Source organism: Sinocyclocheilus anshuiensis, unplaced genomic scaffold (genome assembly GCF_001515605.1).
Source record: "Sinocyclocheilus anshuiensis isolate Anshui unplaced genomic scaffold, SAMN03320099.WGS_v1.1 scaffold38, whole genome shotgun sequence".
NCBI classification, from domain to species: domain Eukaryota; kingdom Metazoa; phylum Chordata; class Actinopteri; order Cypriniformes; family Cyprinidae; genus Sinocyclocheilus; species Sinocyclocheilus anshuiensis.
Window position 1 is genome coordinate 2,261,318 of NW_015544213.1, and position 8,224 is coordinate 2,269,541.

The window sequence follows — 8,224 nt, forward strand, 5'->3', positions numbered from 1 at the left end:
ATCAAATTATCGATAAAAATACTGGTTTATCAATATACCAATAAGTGGCAAGTAAGTAAATAAATCAAAATTATTATTATTATTATTATTATTATTATTCCATTAAAAAATACTAGTTTATCAATATACCAATACGTGGTATGTAAATAAATAAATACACAAACATACATTCATTATTAAAAAAACAGCACCGCATACAAAAAGCATACAGAACCACTGTATATATTTCAAAGTACTACAGTATTAGGATCTGACACTTCACTGACCATGGTGCCAAAGAATCTGAGAAAACTGTGTATAATGCAATGATGTAACTAAATATTGTAGGATGGACCCATGGTAACATGGTTAAGAATCATCCATTACAAAAACCATATTGATGGACCAATAATGAGAATATTGAAGAGGAGACACATCCCCCTCGATGTCTGCGGTCCTACTATAACGCTTCCTCCAAATCCTCCAGCGAACAAGAAAAACCTCATGGAGAACATCTCAGGGAGCTGTGAATGGTTAACCTCTCTCCTCTGTGATGATGTACTGATGAAAGATTTGAAGCGTATTGATTTCCGACAGTTTATCTGAAGCGAGGCTTCAGTGTAATACATTCAAACCTACTGCAGCTGGATTATTCCAGCAAAACTCAACACTTATTGAGGGAGATATCAATGAAGACATCTGCTAGATATTCGCTCTGCTCAATCACGCGTCAGGCAGCACAAAAGCCTCCAAATCTCGTCTTCCTTCATTCACATGCGCAGTCGTTGCATAAACGTCTTTCTGAATGACAAGGCATGTGATCTACAAACCGACTGACCTGACTGGTGCACCGACTCAACTGCTTGAAATCACTGTTGCCGTTTGGGCCGGTAGGAAGGCAGGGAAAATTCTCGTCTCTCACGCCATGAAAGGTTAAAAAGACCCCAGACAAGTTCATAAAAAAATTAGAAGAGCGATAAGATTAAAAGATGAGAAGAGAGGCGGCTTGAAGAATCGCCCGGAGCTAGTTCGCCCAGCAGACCTACATCAAGAAGACTCAATCTTTCGGGGGAAATTGGACCTGGACTAAGCAGAGCCCTGGGAAGGCCTGTGCCTCGCTCTTTCACCGAGTGTCATTGAATTGATTCAAAGACAACAGCTTGTACCAGTCTCACTTCATTTAGTCCTTGGATGAAAAAGGATATATGTGGATGAACCGCAACCTCAGTCTTGTTTTCCCCAGGCGGCTGATTACGGTTTGATGGAACGGCAGCCGTCGAAACAACAACGGGCCACGGCTCTGTTCACATTGTGTACTAACTGGACGGGATTCAATTACCCAAGCGCCATATGGATGATGTTTGCAATTAAGAGGTGTTATGGTCACAAATGAGTGATCATGGGAGTTACTAGCTCCTGTCAATCCTTGAGCTGACAGGAAATCCACTGATACATGTGCAGTCCACAAAGATAAACAAAGACAAAAAGAAAAAAAGAGGTGGCTGGCCTCAAACGGAACTGCAAATAAAATGATCAGGTAGAATATAAAAATACTGCTTATTGTCAGCTCATTGTCAGTTAACTGTAGTTAGTTGTGTTAACTCATGTAGACACGTTTACTTGAAAGTGTCAGCAATACTTTAACAGTTTTATAAAAGCAATTTGGCAGATTTATATTTATGTCTTGCCAAACAACACACTTGTACTGCTTAAAAAAAGTATTTTATGAAAAAAAGTAATTAAAAGTAATAAATAAATACATCAAAACCAAAATAAAAAAATTATATCAAATAAAACAAATAAAATCACAACATTGATTGCTTACCATTATAATTAATATAATTATAATAATTATATAAATATACAATATAAATGTAATTTTAATTCATAACATTTATATAATATAAAACTAGGAGAAAATATTTTAAAGGGGTCATATGATGTGATTTCAAGTTTTCCTTTCTCTTTGAAGTGTTACAAGCAAACAATACACTTAGCTTATAAAGTTATATAAAAATAATATAATATAATATAATATAATTAAACTACGAAAAAGTAAAAAAATAAATACACTGTAAATTTACTTAGAAATAAAATAATAAAAAGACTTAAATATCTTCTCAAATACTGTACTTACTTTTAAGTGTACTTGAGTATCTGATGTAGGACTACCGTTTATTATTTCTTTGTAATTTGCCACGCAAAATAAAACACCTATTTAATAAGACAGGGTACAGAAAGGACAGGCCTCAATCTGACATCATTATAAATTATTTGGAGTCTCTGAGGATCATTTTACTCCCAGTTCTTGGCTCATTTTAGACATTTTTACACTCAGTTTATTAGGAATCGCTCTGACCAAATCGGTGAGTGGTTAACTTGAGACTCACTCAGAACGAATCACTGAATCAGTGACCTGTTACTTGCTGCAATCAGAACAGTTTGATTGACAAATGAATCATTCAGTAAGTGAACCAGTTGAACTGATTCACTACGATTTGTTCTGATTTGTTCATGAATTAAATTTTTTGGTAACACTTTACTTGAAGGGGTGTGCATAAGACTGACATGACACCTTCATAATCATGACATGACACATGTCATGAATATGAAGGTTTTTTATGCATGTTTATGACAACTGTCATTAAGTGTCATTCGCTCAGTTATGTCATTTTTAATGCAAATATGACATTATTTGACCTAACCCTAACCTACCTAACCCTAACCTACCTAACCCTACCCTTACCCCTAACCATAGCCCATAACAAAGACATCTCAAACAATGTCATCTTTGCATTAAAAATGACATAACTGAGCGAATGACACTTAATGACAGTTGTCATAAACATGCATAAAACCTCCTTCATATTCATGACATGTGTCATGTCATGATTATGTAGGTGTCATGTCATGATTATGAAGGTGTCATGTCAGTCTTATGCACACCCCTTCAAGTAAAGTAACCAATTTTTTTTCTTTAAAATGTAATATTTTTATCTGCTCTAAATCAACTTTGTATTATTTTTAGTGCCACTACATAAAAATATTAAACAAATATTAAAGAATTTCATGATTTCACTGTAAAATAGAAAAATCAAGTATTTAAGAACAAATATATTATTATTGTTATTATTATTAGGAATCACTGTGACCAAATAACTGAATCAGTTAAACTTATTCACAAATGAATTGTTTAGGTAGTGAGTCAGTTCAACTTATTCACTGATAAAAACTGGCTCAAAAGAATGATTCGTTCAAGAATTAGAAACGCTAGAAAAACTCAAAATTCTTTCAAATGTAATACTTTTATCCACTTTAAGTCAACTTCTTATTATTTTTAGTGCTACTACTAATAATACTACTACTACTAATAAAAAAAAAAGTAGACAAATTTGACCAATTAATTAGGAATTGCTCTGACCAAATCACTGAGTCTCACTCAGACTGAATCATTGAATCAGTGACCTGTTACTTGCTGCAATCAGATCAGTTTGATTGACAGATGAATCGTTCAGTTAGTGAACCAGTTGAACTGATTCACTGATAAAAACTGGCTCAAAAGAATGATTCGTTCAAGAATTAGACTCAAAAAATTGTTTTCTTTAAAATGTAATATTTTTAACTAAGGAAAAAATATTAATCAATAATAAGAATCTAATTAAATCCTTATACATAAAATACAACTCCTGGTCTAACGTTTAATATTTTAAATATCTGGTTTCATGCAGAAATACATCACAGCAGAAGTTGAATTCATTGCAAATATGTAAATGCTGATTTCATGAGGTCTTTTTTTAATGCTAATAAATAACATAATACACTTTAAACATAAGCTACAAAAACCGCTCCTGGATCATACTGTCAACGTTGAAAACTCACATTTACCAATCCTCAGCATAATACAACTGAATGACTGCACAAGAAGACATCTGATCTGACAAAAGTTGCTTTGTTGCTGCATATTCAGCATTATTTGACACAGATTTCGAGAGCTCACCTCTATACTGTTCCTCTCTCCGATTCAATCAATAATGAACCTTAACGTGTTTGCAAGAAAGGGAAAAGCGCTGCTCTGAGCCTAAACTCTCTCCACGATCAATAATTATGTCCCTGAAGGGTGTAGATCTCAGACTGGAGTGTCACAGCACACGTGGCTTCACGCACCGGTTTGATCTCGCTATGAAGGTACGCCTTGTCCTGATCTTATCCAACACTGTTCCTGATGGATATAATCACCTTTTAGTGCGATTAGCAGTTAATCTCTTAGACTCCGAGCCGTCACTGCGTAATGAAGTCACTCGTTTGACGGAAAGATACGCTTCGCTCCAGGTAATCTGCCTGCTGCAGAGACACAAACAAACTGAGACAGATCCTTTGGAAATGCGAGTCATTACTCAGAGCGAGTCAATAATCAGAGCGTCTTTATTCCAACCAAACACGCTTCCTGTGTGAAGCAGCACCTGTAAAACTCATTATCTGACACAAATTCACTAGGTTTGGCTTCAAAATAGGGCTGTACGATTTGGGGGGTCAGGCAGGGGATTTAATTGTGATTTTTCTGATAAAAATTGTAATTGCGGTAAAAAAAAAAAGAGGGGGCTACACAATTTGGCCAAAAACTTTGTGATTACATATGAATATGACTATAAAACAGTGAACAGTGAAATTGTTAATTATTTTAAAATCATTATTATTATTATTATTATTATTATTGCTACAACTAAATAAAATTATTTAAAAAAATAAAGTATTAAACTGTACTCACAGTACAATAAAAAATTACTTAAAATATATTTGTATTATTAATTTTTCATCAGTGAAATTAAAAAAATGCTAATATGTCTTAATTTCTTATAAAATAAATTATAAAATTATTATTATTATTATTATTAATAAATAAAAATATTAAACAAATAAATGAAGTATTAAATTGTATTCAGTCAAATAAAATGTATTATTATTATTTTACAGTACAATTATAAAATTAAAATACTAATATTTGACTTATAAAAATAGATGATAAATTATTATTATTATTATTATTGTTAATTAAAATTTTACTTAAAAAATGAAACAAAGTATGAAACAATTTCACTGTAAAGTAAAAAAAATCAAGTATAAGATGCAATAATAATAAAAATTACTACTACTACTACTACTACATAAAAACATTAAATAAATGCATAAATGAAACAACTATAAAATAAAGTATTTAAGAAAAAATATAAACATTTAAAAATACATAAAAAATATTTAAAAAATAAAAAATTATATAAAACTATAAGAAAAATATAACATTCAAAAACAAAAAATATAACAAATTATAAATATAATAAATATAACCTATATAACACACATACATACATATATACATACATACATACATGAATACATGCATACCTACCATCTGTAATATTTCTTCTTTCTACATTCCAAAAAGAAATCCAAGAGGTTTGGAACCAGAAGAGACAGAAACTAACATCCGAATTGGTATTTTTGGTGAACCGTCCCTTTAAATCTCACTCTCTACAGCCAACGACTGGAAGACGTGTTATCTGTGAGAAATATTGATTAAACCGAGTCTCAGCTGAATGAACACTCTGCCATGTTAAAGTACACAGCCACGAAAACACTTGATTCTGCTAAACTGTAAGCCAGGAGGTCATACCATTCGTGTTTAATTGCACCGACAGTTGATAAGGTGTTATGAGACATTAATGGCATAAACAGACAATGCTCTCTCAATTCCATTAGGACTGACGGTGTCGCTGTAAAGCATTGATTGCTGAACACAACTGGCATTGTCAGAAAGAAAGCAAACTACCCAGTGTGTACACACATGCATATGAATGAAGCAGCCTCCCTCGCAAAAAAAAATTATTTGTCAATCTCAGTTTATGATGTTGGCATCGGCTGCAAGCCGCCAGAGGAGGAGGCGAAAGACAAAGTCGGCAAAATTTCGATGTACAATCTGTTCGCCGGGAGACAGAATCATGAAGAGAAATTTGCCTCTCAAATCCTGCCTCTGAGCGCACATGTCAATGCCATCCAAGCTGATTGCTTGGCTTTCCCATTTGAATAGAATGAAGTGCTAAGAAAACAGAGCGTGCCTGGCGCAGATGGTGCTCGGAGGCTGAAAGAGCCTCTGAAAAATTTAAATTGAAGATGAGAATAAGCAAAAAAAAAGCTTTTACAAAGTATTTAAGACGTGACAAGAGGTGTGGGTTGCAAAAGAGCCCTTGTCACAGATGCTGAAAGATATCAAGGAAAACAAGTTAACCTTCTTTAAATGTTTGTCAATGGGCCAAATATTGTGCACCAGAGCTCAACCTCTCCAGCCTGCGATGAATCGAGTGAAGGTCTGCCAATGTGAACTTGGAATCACCATTAACCAGGAGAAAAAAAAAAAACTTGGAATCTGTATATGAAGGCCAAAAGACACAAAAGGCAAAGTGAATGAAAGCGCATGAGAGAGATGAAAAACCTTAGATTCTTATAGCTTGGAATAACCTTTCTTTCACGTTTCTTAACGGTGAAGTGTGTCATTTCTGCACTCCTGTCACCAAATGGATTGAACTCTCCTGCTGTGTTTAAAAAATAAATATATATATGTACAACTTTGGTGTTGGGAGTCAAACAGCATGCAATTTGCCAAAAATCAGCACTATGAAAAAGGACTGTAAAAACAAAAAACATCTATTGTAAAACCTCTATTACTACTTCTAAATAAAAATATTAAACCAAGTATTTCATTTCACTGTAAAATAAAAAATCCAAGTACTTAAGAAAAAATGTAATATATTTATATTTATATAATAAATGCATTTATATAATATGATAATTATAGTTTTGATTTCACTGTTAAAGGTCCCATGACATGCTGCTTTTTGGATGCTTTTATATAGGCCTAAGTGATCCCTAGTACTGTATCTGAAGTCTCTTTCCCGAAATTCAGCCTTGGTGCAGAATTTCAGCCACTACGAGCCAGTCCCACAATGAGCTTTCCTTAGGACGTGCCATTTCTGTGTCTGTAGCTTTAAATGCTAATGAGGAGGAGAGAGGCGGGGCAACTTCCATGCTTTGCTCGTTTGCAAGCCATGATGTCTCTCGAGGAAAAAAAAATATTGCGCTCGCCTCGCACTGTAGTAGCTCATTTTCTCATGGGCGGGCCAAATTCTCTGGGCGGGCAAAGCAGAGAAAGGGGAGGTAACCTTTCCCCGTATGACGACATAAAGGGAAGATTCCAGATTGGGCCATCTGAGCTTTCATTTTCTCAAAGGCAAAGCAGGATACCCAGGGCTCGGTTTACACCTATCGCCATTTCTAGCCACTGGGGGACCATAGGCAGGCTAGGGGAACTCATATTAATGTTAAAAAACCTCATAAAGTGAAATTTTCATGCCATGGGACCTTTAAATAAAAAAACAAGTGTTTAAAAATGAGAAATTTAATAATTGAATGAATAATATTTAGCAACTTTTAAGAGAAAAAAATGGTTTCTCACACTTCTTTTCAGCACTGCAAAAGTCTAGTAAATGAGATCCAAAAAACTATCAACCAAAAACATCAATCGATTTTTTTGACTCTGAAATTCAATCTTCAGTTTCGTCTTAGATTCAGTCTACAATTTGGAATTCGAGTCTTAATTTTAATAAGTTTTGATGTATTTCATATTTTATTTGACAAACTACGGTAAAGATTTTCTGCGTCTTTTACCCAACTCTTTGCCGTTTTTTTTTTTTTCAGTCTTGATTTTTGGCAAAACACATGGAAACCAATGGGAGAGTCAATGTGACCTCAACACAAAAGTCATAAAATGTTGCAAAACACGTCTACTGTATGTGTCGAATCTTTGCATGCACGTTTATGACCAGGGGTGTGTCTACGTGGTGGCCAGGGGTGGCACCGGCCCCCCCTGAAATTTGGCTGGCCACCAGCCAAATTTCCCCAACCCCATTCTTAATTATACGTGTTCAGGCTTGTTTTTAGTGCATTTCTAACTGCATCTGGCAGTGGCGGAGTTGCCGATAATATATCCCCCCCCGGCCACCCTCTTTTGAGCCAGTGCCCCCGACTGGCCCCCCCATTTAAAATGCTCTAGACACGCCCCTGTTTATGACACTAAATAAATAAAAAAAATTCACCAAATTTCAAGAAGAAATGAATAGTGTAACCAGAGTTTCAAACATTTGAAAACCAAACACAACAGCAGGGGTAAAAAGGTTTTCCATACACCCCCCCCCCC

The 8,224-nt window shown here is 34.6% G+C and overlaps 1 protein-coding gene across 1 annotated transcript in view; it reads right to left on the reverse strand.

Moving 5' to 3' along the window:
• LOC107697176 (kelch-like protein 29) overlaps window positions 1-8,224 on the reverse strand; it is a 296,880-nt gene that overhangs the window by 247,416 nt on the left and 41,240 nt on the right. The gene's annotated exons all lie outside the window — the stretch shown is intronic.